We start from the raw sequence: 15953 nt of genomic DNA, 5'->3' as shown, positions 1-15953 counted from the left end.
GCTGAGCCCCTAGCCAAGATATGAGATATGGACGTGAAGAACTTCATATGGAGGAACATCATCACCAGATTTGGGATTCCAAGAGCAATAGTTGCTGACAATGGAACACAATTTGACTGTAAGCTAATCAAGAGCTTCTGTACAAAGTTCAAAATCAAGAATTACTTTTCTACCCCGAGTTTTCCTCAGAGCAATGGACAAGCAGAAGCATCCAACAAAGTCATCTTGGATGGGATTAAAAAGAGGTTGCAAGCAGCAAAGGGAAAATGGGTGGATGAACTGCCAAGTGTACTTTGGGCATATCGGACTACGCTGAGAAGATCAACAGGGGAATCCCCCTTTGCCATGGCCTATGGCACAGAAGCTGTCATTCCACTGGAGGTCAGCATACCAGGGATCAGAACCCAGGGAGTAGAGAATGGGACTAATGATGTACTCTTAGCCGGAGACCTGGATCTACTAGAAGAAAGAAGGGAGAGAGCTGCAATTCAGCTAGCAGCATACCAGCAGCAGCTTGCCAGGGCTTACAATAAAAGGGTTAACCCAAGGGAGTTCCAAGTCAGCGACCTAGTCTTGAGAAAAGTCGTCGGCAACAAGAAGGATCCCAGGGAGGGCAAGCTTGGCCCAAATTGGGAAGGACCCCACAGAATCACTTCAATATTGGGCAATGAGGCATATCGACTAGAAGATAATGAGGGCAAAGAGTTGCCAAGACCCTGGAATACTTGTAATCTGAAATTTTTCTATCATTAGATTTTCCTTGTTTTTTACCGACGTAATGAATAAAATTTTAGTAGAATTCTTCTACATTAATGACTGATAAGATACTTGCCGATGTTTCTAGAATACATGCGTAATGAAAACCCAAGTGGAACTTAAGTTCACATTAGGGGGCAGAGAGTTGGAAAGCGGTTCTAACACTTGTTGAAACTTGAGAAAAGTTTACAAGTTGAAGTTAAACCGAGATTATGTTTAACACTTGTTGAAACTTAAAAAGTTTACAAGTTGAAGTTAAACTGAGATCATGTTTAACACTTGTTGAAACTTGAGAAAAGTTTACAAGTTGAAGTTAAACCGAGATTATGTTTAACACTTGTTGAAACTTAAAAAGTTTACAAGTTGAAGTTAAACCGAGATTATGTTTAACACTTGTTGAAACTTAAAAAGTTTACAAGTTGAAGTTAAACCGAGATTATGTTTAACACTTGTTGAAACTTAAAAAGTTTATATGTTGAAGTTAAACCGAGATTATGTATAACACTTGTTGAAACTTAAAAAGTTTACAAGTTGAAGTTAAACTGAGATCATGTTTAATACTTTTTGAAACTTAAGAAAAGTTTACAAGTTGAAGATAAACCGAGATTATGTTTAACACTTGTTGAAACTTAAAAAGTTTACAAGTTGAAGTTAAACTGAGATTATGTTTAACACTTGTTGAAACTTGAGAAAAGTTTACAAATTGAAGTTAAACCGAGATTATATTTAATACTTGTTGAAACTTAAAAAGTTTACAAGTTGAAGTTAAACCGAAATTATGTTTAACACTTGTTGAAACTTAGAAAGTTTACAAGTTGAAGTTAGACTAAGGTTAAACACTTGTTGAAATTTTATGAAAAATTTACAAGTTAAAACCAAGGTTATGCTAAGAAATGTACTTGGGTACTTGCCGAGGTAAATCATCAGTTTGTATAACCGAGGTGTGTCACCCCGAGAAGGTTGCACAAAGATTAAAGTATATATTCAAGATATGCAAAATATTCTAAGTATGGAATCATACAAGGATAATAAAGAGAAGGCAAACATACAAACGTTCAAAACAAAGACGTTGTATTTATAAGGCACTTCGGCAATATGAAGAGCTTACACTGTTTCAAAAGAAAAAAAAAGTACAAAGCACAGAAGAAAGAGAAAAACGTGAAATTAAGACTCTTCAGTATCATTAGCAAGCTGGGTTTGGACCTCGGAGGACTGCTGAGAAGACATCTCGACGGCCTTCTCAGCCGCAAGCTCGGCGTCAATTTCTTGAAGGGTTAGATCGAGGCTCCTTTCGGCAAGAGGCACGTCCGATAACGGCTTCTCAGGAGTGGCATCTTTGGGGACTTCCTTACCCTCCTCATCTTGAGTCAAGTCCAGGACTTGCTCATTCAGAGAAGGGGACTTGGTCCCAGCAGCCTCCTTTGATTTCCTCACCAAGGTCTCCTCCTCAGACTCAGATTCGTCGACGGATTGAGTTAGAGTCGAAGGGAATGGAAGAGGAATGACGTCGGCGTTCCTAAGGAGCGAGTCCACGAGGACTTCAAGATTTTTTAGAAGAGACATCCAACCCAGGGTGAAACCCTTGTTGCATGCTTGCTTCACTTGCTTTTCATAGTCAGCCGTGACATCGGCCACCCCCTCATTGTAGCCCTTCTCATCGGCTGCCTTGAGCTCGGTATCCTTCGTGGCCAAGGCTTCTTGCAGTTCTTTTTGGGCCTGGGCCGTCTTTTCCTCGGCCTCTCTTTTTTCGGCTTCAAGAACCTTCTTGATGGCCTCAGCGAAATCCGCCCTTTCTTCGGCATCATTCTAAGCTTTGGTAGCAGCCTCGGCTTGATCCTCCAAAGTCTTCATCTTTGATTGCAAGTTTTTATTAGCCTTTTACAGACTAGCAGCCTCTCTCTTCTTGTTGGCCACCTCCTGCCGATTCTCAAAGGCTTGCACTGAGAAAGATTGAGCATGCTGGATGGCCTGAAAGTGAACATAAGTTATTAGAAAATATTATAAGTGTAAAATGAAGAGAAAGAAAGAAAAATCACCCAATAAAAAGACTTGCCTGCACAGAGTGCTGGAGCATCAGAGCATAGTTCTCATATTCGCTCATCTCGGCGTTTCGGTCGAGATCGCCGGGAAGGAGTAGAGCGGCACTGAGGGCGACAGCGACATTAATATTGTCAGCACTATCGCTAGCCCTAACTGGCTTATCCTCCAGTGTGATTTGGGGGGCCCAGGGGGCATCGTGCTTCAAAGACCCCGAGGTGGATGTAGCAGATGACCTCGGCCTCTTTGATCGGGTAGACTCGGATGGTTGACCCTCGGCAAGCCTCTTCTTGGCGGCAGAATGGGACTTATCGCTCTCAGCCAATTTGGAGATTGGCAAGGTATCCTCAGTATTAACCTGAGTCACCTTTGCCTTTGGCTGGTTCTTCTTAATTCTTTTTTGCTTTTGTCTTGACTGAGGCTGGGTTTGTGCTGGCTAAACGTCAACGTCGGTAGGGATACTGGCTAAGAGGTCTTTGGCAACTGTTTTTTGGCAGCCTATTTCAGCAGCAAAAACTGTTCGACATCGTCGACGGCACTGGGATATTGGGATCAGATATGGAGCCGAAGTTGATGGCTGACCTGCTGGGTCAGAAGTTGATCCTTGATTTGGCCGAGATGTGGAGGCAGCTTGAGGAGTTGTAGCGGAAGGCGGAGAAAGGCTTTTCTTCTTCTTCTTGGGGACATCAGAAAGAGCTGACTTGTAGATAGGAATGAAATTGAGTAGAAGAGGGGCCTTCCATTTGTGAACTGGCAGATCCAGTAACTTCTTCAAGTCTTTACTGGGAAAGAAAGACTGGCGGAAGCCCTTTGGTGGCTTAGGAAGAGCTACAAGAAAAACAGACATTAGAGCGAACAAAGTATTGAGGACTTTAAAAACAAGTTAGTATGAACACATGGCTTTTACCATTGCCCTCTACAAAAACTGATCGAGGAAGAGGGTAGAGATGAAGGTCCTCGTCTAGAACGAACTCCCAGTTCCCCGAGGTAATGAAATAGTCATCCCCAGCTCCCTTGTTGGTGTCAGGGAGGTCGGCAACAATTTTGTACTCCGTGGACCTTGGCTTAAGGTAGTAAACATAACCTGTATCTTTTTTAAGGCCATACATGGTGTAGCAATATTGGATATCGGCTAAGGTAATCCTAGCATTTTCTTGTTTGGCTAAGGCTATTATGCCATTGATGACTCGGTAGGAGTTGATGGCAAGCTGCATTGGGTCCAACTTATAATAGTGAATGATCTCACGAAAAAGGATATTAAGTGGGAGCCGAAGTCCGCACTCGATGAAAGCTACAACAGTGAGGGGCATGAAATCGGCTATGGGCATGATAGAGTCATCCTCCCGAGCCAACCTCAGATGAACGTCGGCAGGTGTAGACACCCCATTTTTGATCGACCTTAAGACTCAGACGTCATCGATTGAGCGCTCGGTGATTACGCATGTTGTGCTCGTTCTGAGGTTTCGGAGTTCCAGCTGAGGTCCTTACCCTCGGACCTCGGGACCCTTTTATGCTTTGCCTCAGTTTGCGGACCAGGTCTTGCTTTCTCTTCCCAGAAGGAGGGAGAGGTCTTGTAGACCATCTCTCAGTGGCCGTAGGCTACTTATCGTGGTCGCAGGCCACTGTTCCCGTTTGGAGACTAGTTTCCGATTTTCGGAGCCGTCTGCCGCGCGCCTCAATTCGAGACCGCTTAACATTCTCCGTTTGGCACGATTTTTGGCACACACCTTGTTTCCTCTGTCTAGAGGGACACTGCAGCCCGGGAGACCACCTTTGTGGTCGCACGCCACTTTTGGTGCTTAACAGCCTGTTTTCGGGGCACCTGGCCACGCGTTTTGCCCCCCGAACCCTCGTTTTGCATCGGTGTTGGTTCATTTTTGGCATGAACCTTGTTTTCATTGTTTGGAAGGTGGTACAAGCGTGGGAGACCACGTTTTCTCTTGGAGACCACTTCTCTCTTCGCCAGCCGATTTTCTTGTCGAGAAACTGGTCTCCTTGATTTTTGTGACACATTTGTTGGTCTCCCACCATACCACTAGCTTGCATTCAGTTGAGAGACCATCAAATGGACTGGCCGACCACTTTTCCTTGAGGGAGACTACTCACCCTGGTCGGCCGACCAGGGGAAGTGGTCAGCTGACCACCTTAACTGGTCGGCCTACTCCCTCCAGTTTTGTCTCTGTGAGTTGTTGCCAGTTGTGCCAGCTGGAAGGCACAGACTGGATCCTCTATACACGTGTATGGAGGATTTGCACCCTTGCTTTAGCTTCTTGAGGAAGCTTGAACCTTTGCTCTAGCTTCTTGAGGAAGCTTGAACCTTTGTTGTAGCTTCTTGAGGAAGCTTGAACCTTTGCTCCTCTATAAGAGACGACCTCCCTCTCCTTATACCAGGTTCCAAAAACGATTTTGGTGAAGGCAAAAGAATATATCCCTCTCTATATCTCACTATTTTGAGCTCCAAAGTGTGTGATACTTAGCCCTTTGCACACCACCTCATAGCCTAACACTTCCACCATCAACCTAAGGTTCTTAGAGGCCATTTTCATAGGTTAAGGAGCTATGTTTTGGGTCCAGAAGTTGCTGGTTTTTGTTGAGCTTCAAGGGTAACTCATTTTTTCCATTTTTAAGCTCTATTTTGATCCTTCTCTTAGCCTTATTTTCATGCATATTTAGGGTTTATTGTCAACTAAGAAAAGCTTCATTTTTAAGTTTTTTTCATGTTTGTTTAAGGCCATTTTGCTGTTGGGGGTCATCTACCCCCCTTGCATACTCTATTTTGCCTTGTTTTGAGTCATGCCTTAGGGCCTTTGTGTTGACCTTTTCTTGGCCCTTTAGCCACTGAAATCCAGTGGATTTTCAGTGGTTAGTATGCGGTTTTGAGGGCCAAAATCAGAGAGGGGTGGCCCTCTCTCTCCTTGTCTTGTCTACTAGCATTTTTAGCCTTACAAAGGAGCCTTTGTTTTCACACTTCTGAGTCTTGGTTCAGGCCCCTTTTGGTGACTTGTAGGGCCTGCCTAGGCTCTATCCAGAGTTGGTGTTGTCATCTAGGGTTCGCCTCTTGCATGTGTAGAATAACCCTCTCCATAGCTTATCAAAGGAGCATGTCATTCTCGCATGCATTGGTCATGTTTCAGTGGATTTTTGGTCATTATTTGGCATGTCATAACTCTTTCTTTTGCTGGTTTAGTGGCCTCTTGAATGCTTCACATGCTTGTAGTGTAAACCATGCTCACTAGCTTACATTGCATGTGGTTTTGGCCCTTGATTCTAGCACATTTTGGCCATGCTCTAAACTGATTTTGTTCATATTTTGGGCTGCCTCAGCTCTGTTTTTAGGCCTCTTGATCGAATGATGCTTGCCATGCATGGTTGTAGTGTAATACCCTTGCCTAAACCTTGAGTTTTGACCTCCCTTGCATGCTTAACTTGAGGTGTTTCCATGTCTTGGCATCATTGAGCATGTTATTTTAGAGCCTACACTTGTGCCATGTTCCTATGTTTTCCACTCTTTAAATGCGTTTGAGAGTTGTGCTTGTATACCTCATTTATGGATCGTTGCATGAGCTTCATTTTTGTACCTTTCAAACCATCATCTTAGTCCATTTTGCTACTATTTTGGGCCTGCATAGGGACTGTTTGGGGTGGGTTTGTTCATTTGGGCATTGCTTTGCATACCTCTAGTGTAATGCACTTCACTAGTTTCGGTATTTGAGCCATTCAACATGCATAACATGAGTTGTTTGCATGATTCGGGACCATTTTGTATGTCATTTTAGAGTTGAAACATGTGTTGTTGTATGCCATATTTCATCATTTCCATGCTTTCATACAGTTGTATCTTGTGCCCTAGGCTTTAGGCCCTTGCATCTTACATGTTTGCATGTGTTTTGTTGCCTTGATTTCATCATCTTTGGCCACTGATTTGGGTGTGGCTGAGGCCCATTCATTTTGGTTTAAGTCCATTTTGCATCGAGTATGCCATTGTAGTTCATAGCATTGAGTATGCCGCATTGTCGCATGTTTGATCATTGCATTGCGCATGCCTTGTTCACTTCATTGTGTATGATAGTCTTCACATGTGCATTGTGTATGACATATAGTATCATGTGCATTGAGTATGCCATTGTTAGTTCGTTGCATTGCGTATGTTAGTTTGCATGTTTGCACGTCATCCTTTGCATGTTTGCATGACTTGGTTGCATCGCCTTAGGATTGCATGCTTGAGGTCGCATTGTGCATGCCACTCTACTTGTTGCATCGTGTTTGGAATAGGAGTTAGTCCAAACACGGGAAACGAGGGGGGTTTCGTACTCAAAGTGACGAAACGTGCTTTGATTTCCGGTCGCCGACACTCTTGACTACCGATGACGGAGTTGTTGGCTTTAGGTGCTTGTATGTGTATTCATTTCACATTGAGTCGTGCAATTCGACTCCTCGGCCATCATGCATTGAGATGCGCGATCGGTGGCCCGAGGGTCGAGGACTATACTCCCTAGAGCTTATGCAATGACGGGGAGAGTGGTCATGCACACATGTGTTGCAAATACCTTGTCGTGCCTCTCTCTTTCCCTTTGTTGCAGAAAAACAGAATCCAAGAGAAGAAACTGGTCGGCCGACCAGGTTTTCTGGCAGCCCGACCACCTTTTTTGGTTTCCACCACAAAGGGTGGTCGGTAGTTGGTCTCCCATGCCTATAAGTTGGTCGGCAGCCTTCCCACAGTTTCCCGGGGTGGAGTTTCATCTCTCTGGAGCTTTGTGCAAATTTTTGAAATCAATTGCAAACAAAGGCAAGCCAGGGTATCGCGATGGATTTCTCGACAAGGCGACTCGAGCATGCATGCATCCTTTATCATTCAAAGCAGAGCTGAGGCAACCCATTTTACATAGTTTGCATGCTAGTTTAGTTAATTTGGTAATTAGCTAGTGTTGTGTAATAATTAGTTAATTCGATAATGTATTATTTATTCGGACCCTCTGAAAGAGGGCAATGTTGTAATAAGTGTGCGTGTGTGTGATGTATGTCTCCTAACCCCACGTCTTTCTTCCTTTCATTTACCAGCTTATGATGGTTAGTTTTAGGACACGTTTCAATTAGCATCCTTATGCTCGCATGATTGCATCCATTCATCTGTCTTGCATGCACCGGGCTCAGCGCATCATACTAACTGCATTGTATTACAATTATGAGTTAAATATATGTTATCTGTAGCATCTCATATGCCATCTTAGAATAGCCGTGCCTATCTTAGTTGCATTTTGCATGTGTTGCATTAGCCATCTTAACATGAACTAGGATCATGCATTGATTACTAACTAGTTTCTGTTTTGGCTTGGAGTACTCAATGAGTGTTTATGCTTTAGCATCCTTGCATGTGTGTGAGTGACTGCCATGATAGCATGCTTGCCATGAGGCTAACTGCTTATGTGATATACCTGCCTGAATGCCTGTGGGTGAAGGTTGGATTATTTAAATTGGAACAATTCATTGATTGCGAGTTTTAAGTCCACTTGAGAGTGGCAAATCACCATGTTTTCTAAGCCCACTTGAGGGTGGCAAAATCCGCATTGTAGCCTGCTTGCGAGTAGCAAATCACTTTAAAAAACAAACATGAGATGTTTTGTTCCAACTTAGACGATCTAGTCTATACTTGTATGCTGTGCCCATCACGTAGCAATTCTAGGCTAATAAACCGGAATAAGAGCACAAATGTTTTCAAAAACAAGATATCATGTTTAGTAGTGGTCGATCTTTGATCGGGCGAGCGGGGGTGCTCATTGCATGACCTTCCCCAATCGTACCCAAGTTCCCGAGTTGAGGCAACTTTGGTGATGACGGACACGTGGCCTTAGGCACGAGTCAGGGTTTCCTAAATCCCCCCCCAAAATAAAATATTTAGGTGGCAACTCTGTATCTGGCAAAGCAGTCCATGTTTGGCACTTCTTTCTAAAAATCAGTTTTTCAAAATGATTTGCCGGATTTGGACTCTTTGGTGATTTATCAATCTCGTATTGCACTTTACGAGATCAGATTAAGAACCGTGACATTGAATCCGAACTGTAGTAAGCCCAATGGACAAAACGGGATTTCCCCCGGGACGTTCGAGCGCGTCTACAGCAGGGATGTCAAACTCACGCCTAAAGTGATCTAACATGGTCGGCGTGTCTACCCTATGTTTCCACATACCCATGATATCGGCCTAACTAGGAGGAACTGGGTTTCAGAATGAAGGTGTTTTAAAAGGGTTATTGGGACCTCGGCAAAAACCTAAAAATTTGTAGGGTAAGAAATTGTGGGGATCGTTTTCGAATTTTTCCTAAGAATTTGTGGGTTCTACAAACAAATCCCAAACCTAGATCTATGGAAACGAAGATTGAAGGCACGAATCTGGAAAACAGAAAGCAAGAATGCGCTTCAGAATCAAGAACAAAGATGGACTATCAAGAACATACAAAGGGTATAAGGACAAGAACAGTGGAAAAAGTGCAGAAAAGTTGTGGGCAGTACGTGTATTCAAGACATGGGCAAGAGCAAAATCATGAAATAAGCACATTCAGATGCGTGATTCATAAATCAAATACTTGAGTAAGACGGCAATGGCAAATAATGAAGCAAAACTTCTTGAAAAATGACTAGAACTAAAATCGGGAAGAAAACAGTAACTCACCAAAGGAAAGAAGCCGATGTTGAGTTCGCCGAAGTCAGACGAACGGCAGCAGCGGAGAAAGATTAGCAAGAGCCTCGTCGGAGGAAGATAAACAGTGGTGATAGCAGAGCTTGAAAGCTTGAAACAATGGAGGATGTGGGAAAGCTAGAGAGAGAGAGAGCTTCAAAAACGATGTAAAGTGAAGAAACGAAGAGAAGGGATATTGGTTTTGTCAAAAAACGTGAAAAGACGGCAAAAAGGAATTGATGAGCCTAGAAAAACGGATTTGTCAGACGGCGCATGCAGGCGCGAGACGACTTACAAGCGCGTACGGAGTACGATCCAGTAAAAGGAAGACGCATGGCTGAAACGGTTGAGTTATTTTGCATGACAGCTCATATGCGTGAAGGAGATCTTGGAATCTTTAAACCTCAAAGAGACATGTCGGTCTATATGATGATCTCGGCTGAGAAACTTTAAACCGATGTATTAACAGGAAGTTCTGGTATAGGTTCCATCACCTCAGAATGCCGAGGTAATAGAACTTAGGGAGTAGTTGTGGGGATATATTTTCTGAGTACCAACACGTGGCCAAGGTGACGCCGACGTGTCAGTCGAGGTGCCACGTGTCCTGGTCATGACGCCGAGGTTATCTCGACAAGGCTGAGGTTATCTCCGAAGATATCGGAATCCGAGATAAGCGGATAAGGCACAAGAGTCCTAGAATGATGAGGGGACTCAGCCTGGATAAAGATAAAGCTCTTAGGGAGTTTATCTCTATCTATAGAAGAGTCCTGGATAAGCACTGAGCTAAAGTCCATTAAAGCTAGGCTTCTGTTGGGACAAGGATTGAGTTAACTATAAAAGAAAGGCACCCCCGATGGGTCTAAGGTATGCAATTTATATTCTGAACAGTAAGTTTAGCACTATTGATTATCTTTGAGAGATATACTGACTTGATCGTCGGAGTGCCCCCGGGTGGACGAACCACCACTGGAATCTTCTCTTTCTGTTGCAGGTCAAACAGGTGTCATCTATTTTGCCAGTGCTCTCCAGCTGAATACTGAGTTGGCAGTGTGATCGAAAATTCACTCACACACCCGTGACATGCTTGTGACATGGCAGACTGCTGCCAACCTGCAAGTGGTCATTTTATGTCGGTAGTTGGTTTTCTCTTTTTTTAATTTTTTTTTTAAATTTTGAACAAAAATGGACTTTGACTTGACAACATATATATATCAATATATACTCCATTTGTTCTAAAATAATGTGAGTGTTTGGGAAGTGAGTTTTTATGTAGGTTTTTTTAGTTGTAAAATATTATTGGAGAAAGTTTTTTTAGTTGTAAGATATTATTGGAGAAATTTTTTTTGGTGTTTGGAAAGATAGTTGGGTTTTTTTGTGGTTGCATGTGATATTTGTGAGAGAAAAAGTGAAATGATTATGAGATTGGATGTGATATTTTGTTTGAATTTATTTTTTTTTTATTTTGCAAAAAGTTTGAATATTTTGTAATGAATAATTCATCTTTTTTTTTTATAGTTTAATAATTGCACTTAAAAAAAATTAAAAAATTATCGTTTGATAGTATAATTTTTAAAAAATATCAATTGTTGTAATTATATTTTATTTGTTGTTAATGTTAAAAAAGGGCAACATAACAAGTTTATATTATTTTTTTGAGTAATTTTTGAGAAAGGAGTAATAGTTTGGGATAATAAAAAAAAATAGAATAATGAACTACTATTTTAGAATGGAGGGAATGACAAATTTTGTACGTTTTGTTTGTGTTCCGATAAAATAGTGATATGGAATGTAATTTGTGTGCTGTAATAATGTTGTCAAATTTTTATTTGGAAAATAATTGGGACCCCCATTTTAGAGGACACTCTAAAATGATTGTGATTGGTTATGTGTGTTTTTATTTTTGTTTTCATATCTCTCTGACAAGTATATGTGGGGTCGTGAGGGTGAAGTGTTTGTGATGGTTTTTATTATTTTTATTTTTATTTTAAGGCCTCGTTTCAAGTCACAATCAAACTATTGGTAAAAGTCTGCATTCCAATGTCAAATCATGATTAAACTCTATTCGTAGTACTGATGGTTGTGATAAGCAAGGATTCACTCTTTGACTCCTCTACTTGATGGGCTATTGGGTTCACTTTTGGACCCAATTTCGATAATCTGAACTGTTCACATTTTAAAATTTGTCATGTACATCATATCTGTAAAAAATCAAATTGATCGAATATCGAAAAACCTAACAATTGTTTATTAAAAAAAATTTAATAAGTAGTTTTATTGTTTAATAAAACTTTTAGATCATGTGATTTTTGATATCCGATCGACTTGATTTTTTACAGGTATGGTATACATGACAAATTTTAAAATATAAACAGTTCGTATCATCAAAATTAGACCCAAAAGTCGGCTCAATGACCCATCAAGTAGGAAATTAAGTAGGGAAGTCAAGAAGGGGATCCTTGCCCGGCTGTGATAGTCATCCATTAACGTTTGACATAAAGGAGGGGTAAATACGAAATAAAGACACATCAATGAGGGGTAAAAATGTCTTTTTACATTGAATTTGGCACACTTCACGTGAAGGCACTGTGTATAGATTTGTAGGGTAAAAATTATAGATTTTTTTTTTTGATGATTTTTTAATTTTTTAACTAAAATTACCATTTGTCAAACAAGACTTAAGACATTGTTTGTCATAACCTAAAAAAGTCAAAAAGTCAAAAATTCAGTATTCTATTTAAGCCTCCGTTTGGAAATGGGTTGGCTTTTTTAGCCTGGGTTAAAAAGTTCGGTTTGGGAAGGGTTTTTTGATTTTTTGACTTTTTTTATTTTTTTTGTGAGAGAATAGTAGAATGGTTATGGGTTGGATGTGATGTTTTGTTTGTTGTGGCTAAAATAGCTTATTTTGTCTTTTGTGACTATTTTAATCACAAACCAACTTGTCAAACACCACTTAAGTCACCTTATCTTATTTAAGTCACATCACCTCTCTATCACATCACTTCAAATCTAACTCATATTTTATAAAAAGTTAAAAAATACACTTATTTAAACCATCTCAAACCATCCCTAAATATCTATATAATACACCCTTGTTAAAAGAGGTGTATATTAAAATTTCCCATAACATTAGAAAGAAAGAAAGAGCAAGGATCCTCTAAAGTGATTTTTTCCTAAAGTTTCCTAGAGTGCTACATTGTGTGGTTGAGATTTACTGACAAGTCACATCAATTTTTCTGATGTGACTTGCCAGTAAATCTCAACCACATAATATAATACTCTAAAAAATTTTAAGAAAATTTCACTCTAGAGGATCCTTGGTGAGAAAGAAATCCACATAAAAGTCTTAAAGATGATTAGTGATGTCCCACCAAAAAGAAAAAGACGATTGGTGGAACACACGCGGTACTCTATGATTTTTGGGTTTTTTTGGAACGATGGTAATATATGTATCCATTAGTTTATTAATTAATATATTAACACTAGGTATGACATTATTATTAAATTTATTTATTAATTACATTATAAATGTTAAAAAAATTTTAAATTATATTATATCATCAATTGATACATTAGTTAATATATTAATTAATACATATAGCATTATTCTTTTTGAAAGTCAATGGACAAGAAAAAAATTCTGAAATTGTTTCAAAATATATAATAAAAATTGTTGTTGTGAAATAATGAAATAAATTTTTGAATTTTTTTTACATGAGTGTATATTTAGAAAAATATTTTTAACTTAATGACAGATTTTATAAACATTAAAAAAGTAAAATCATAAATTTGTAATTAAATTTTAAAAATACCTCTCACACGTAATTTTTTTCTAAATTCTTAAATTAAATTTTCAGAACAATTTTTTTAAAAAAAAATTTGTAGTGTTATTAATTTTTATTTATTTATTTATATTTATATAAATCCCCATCACATCTGTTTTCAGTCCAGCAAACCTCCCTTGTTTTTGGGTCATCACATTCACAGCAGCCATGTTAGACCTGGAGCTCTCAATTTCTTTGCTCCTTTGCCTTTTATCCTTACTTTTCTTCTTCTTCATCATCAATTCCAAGTCTATTTTCACAAGCTTTTGTTCCTCCAACAAGTCCGCTAAGAGTCCAAGATCATACCCACTTATCGGCTCTTTCCTCTCAATCTATGCAAATCGAACCCGACTCATTCAATGGACATCAGATATTGTGACCAGCACATCCACTTCCACCTTCGTCCTTCACCGCCCTTTGGGCCGCCGCCAAGTCTTAACTGCCAATCCTTCCAATGTTCAGCATATTCTCAAGACCCATTTCCATATCTACCAAAAAGGCGAATTCTTTCGAACACACATCTTCGACCTACTTGGCGATGGCATCTTTAATGTTGACGGCGAGAACTGGAAGTTCCAGAGACAAGTTGCTAGCCATGAATTCAACACCAAATCTTTACGCAAATTTGTCGAAACTGTTGTCGACACGGAGCTCTCAGATAGCCTCATTCCTATCTTCTCCACCGCAGCTGCGAACAAAACTGTGCTTGATCTTCAGGACATTCTTCAGAGATTCGGATTTGACAACATATGCAAGATTGCTTTCGGACACGATCCTGCCTATTTGCTGCCATCTCTTCCTCAAGAAAAATTCGCTTTAGCCTTCGAAACTGCTGTTCAAATCAGCAGTGAAAGGTTCAGAGCCTTTCATCCCCTGATTTGGAAAACTAAACGGCTTCTCGACATTGGATCTGAGAAACAGCTTCGAATTTCTGTCAATGAAGTTCGGGAATTCGCCAGAGAAATAGTCAAAGAAAAGAAGCAAGAACTGAGAGAAAAATTATCGCTCGAATCCGTTGATCTTTTATCACGATTCGTTAGTTCTGGACATTCAGATGAAAACTTCGTCACCGACATAGTCATCAGCTTCATATTGGCAGGTCGAGACACCACATCGGCGGCCTTGACATGGTTCTTCTGGCTAATCTCGAGACACCCAGATGTGGAAAATGAGATTCTGAAAGAGATCAATGAAAAGTCGGAAGATGCGAGTTTTGAGGAAGTGAAGGACATGGTTTACACGCACGCATCGTTGAGCGAGAGCATGAGACTATACCCGCCAGTCCCCATTGACTCAAAAGAAGCGATAGATGACGACGTGTTGCCGGATGGGACGGTAATCAAGAAAGGTACGAGGGTGGCTTACCATCCATACGCAATGGGGAGATCGGAGAAGTTGTGGGGGAGGGACTGGGCAGAGTTCCGGCCAGAGAGGTGGTTGGAAAAGAGAGACGAGACGGCCGGAAAGTGGAGCTTCGTGGCAAGGGACCCATACACTTATCCGGTGTTCCAAGCTGGACCGAGGATATGCCTAGGGAAAGAGATGGCGTTCTTGCAGATGAAGAGGGTGGTTTCTGGTGTCTTGCGGCGGTTTCGAGTTGTGCCAGCTTTTGAGGAAGGTGAAGAGCCTATTTTAATAGCTCATCTGGCGTCCAAGATGAAAGGTGGTTTTTCGGTGAAAATTGAGGAGAGGGTTGAGAAGGATTTCTGACGCCGGCGACGATGCGGCTGTAGCCGTTGCAACAGTTTGAAAGACTTCTACATATATGGAATAATTATTTGGTCTTTCGAGGTATCACCCTATAGCAAAATTATACAATAGTCCCAGTAACAAGTTGTGGAGTCAGGATCCGCTCTAGTCCCTCCTGTTGACTTTTCTACTCATGTGATTTTAAAATATAGAAATAATATAAAAGAATAACAAAATATGAATGATTAGCACATAGTCACCGCACACTTAATAATTTTTCCTGGATATGACTTATTGATCTGAATCTGTCCTACACGATGTATTGTTGTTTGTATATCTCAGGCCCCTGCAACTATATACCCTTCAACGTTAACTATGTGAAGGTAAGTCAAAAATATGGCTATTAACTAAAGGGTGTTTGGCAACTTAGTGAAGGTTTGGAGGTTAAGATTCTAGTCTTAAGTTCAAAACCCTTTGGTCTAATCTCTTGGGCGTAGGGCAGTTGGTTAGGATGTTGACCTCAAATTATTGCTACCACAACACTTGGTGTGAGCCCAATGCTCGAGTCCTGACTTAAACGAAACTTGTTTTGGGAGGTTGGGATAAGTTCTCAAGTTATAGTCTTCTATCTCGGAACGGACAACAGGACGCCTTGGTAATTTCTGCAATGAGCGCTGCCCTGGATCTAGGAGAGAGTGGGAGGAATTTCCTGTAACAAAAAAAATAAATAAATAAAAATAAATAATGACTATGGTCTTATAGAAGTGTGATAAAAGTGTGCCTGTCTTGGATATAATTTTAGAATTTTGTTTTTAAAATTTGATACGTTGGGAAATATATATTAATGATTGTGATTTTGAATCTGGGCCTCATCATGTGTTCTGTTTCTTTTATTTTTTATTTTTTTGAATATAAATACAACAAATTGAATAGATAAGGATTATCAGATTGATTTAATTTTTTTTATGAATAATATAGAT

At 40.4% G+C, this 15953-nt stretch overlaps 1 pseudogene across 1 annotated transcript; it reads left to right on the top strand.

The window, feature by feature from the left end:
* Nucleotides 1-13351: 13351 nt before the first annotated feature.
* Nucleotides 13352-15226, top strand: LOC145790779 (cytochrome P450 94A2 pseudogene; annotated as a pseudogene). Its single transcript, XR_014329953.1, has one exon. The product of XR_014329953.1 is annotated as a cytochrome P450 94A2 pseudogene (transcript).
* The last annotated feature ends 727 nt before the right edge of the window (nucleotides 15227-15953 follow it).

Source organism: Camellia sinensis, chromosome 5 (assembly GCF_055761805.1).
Source record: "Camellia sinensis isolate YWXY chromosome 5, ASM5576180v1, whole genome shotgun sequence".
In the NCBI taxonomy this organism is placed as follows: domain Eukaryota; kingdom Viridiplantae; phylum Streptophyta; class Magnoliopsida; order Ericales; family Theaceae; genus Camellia; species Camellia sinensis.
The sequence above is the reverse complement of the archived record's forward strand: the minus strand, read 5'-3'. Positions and strand labels throughout refer to the sequence as shown.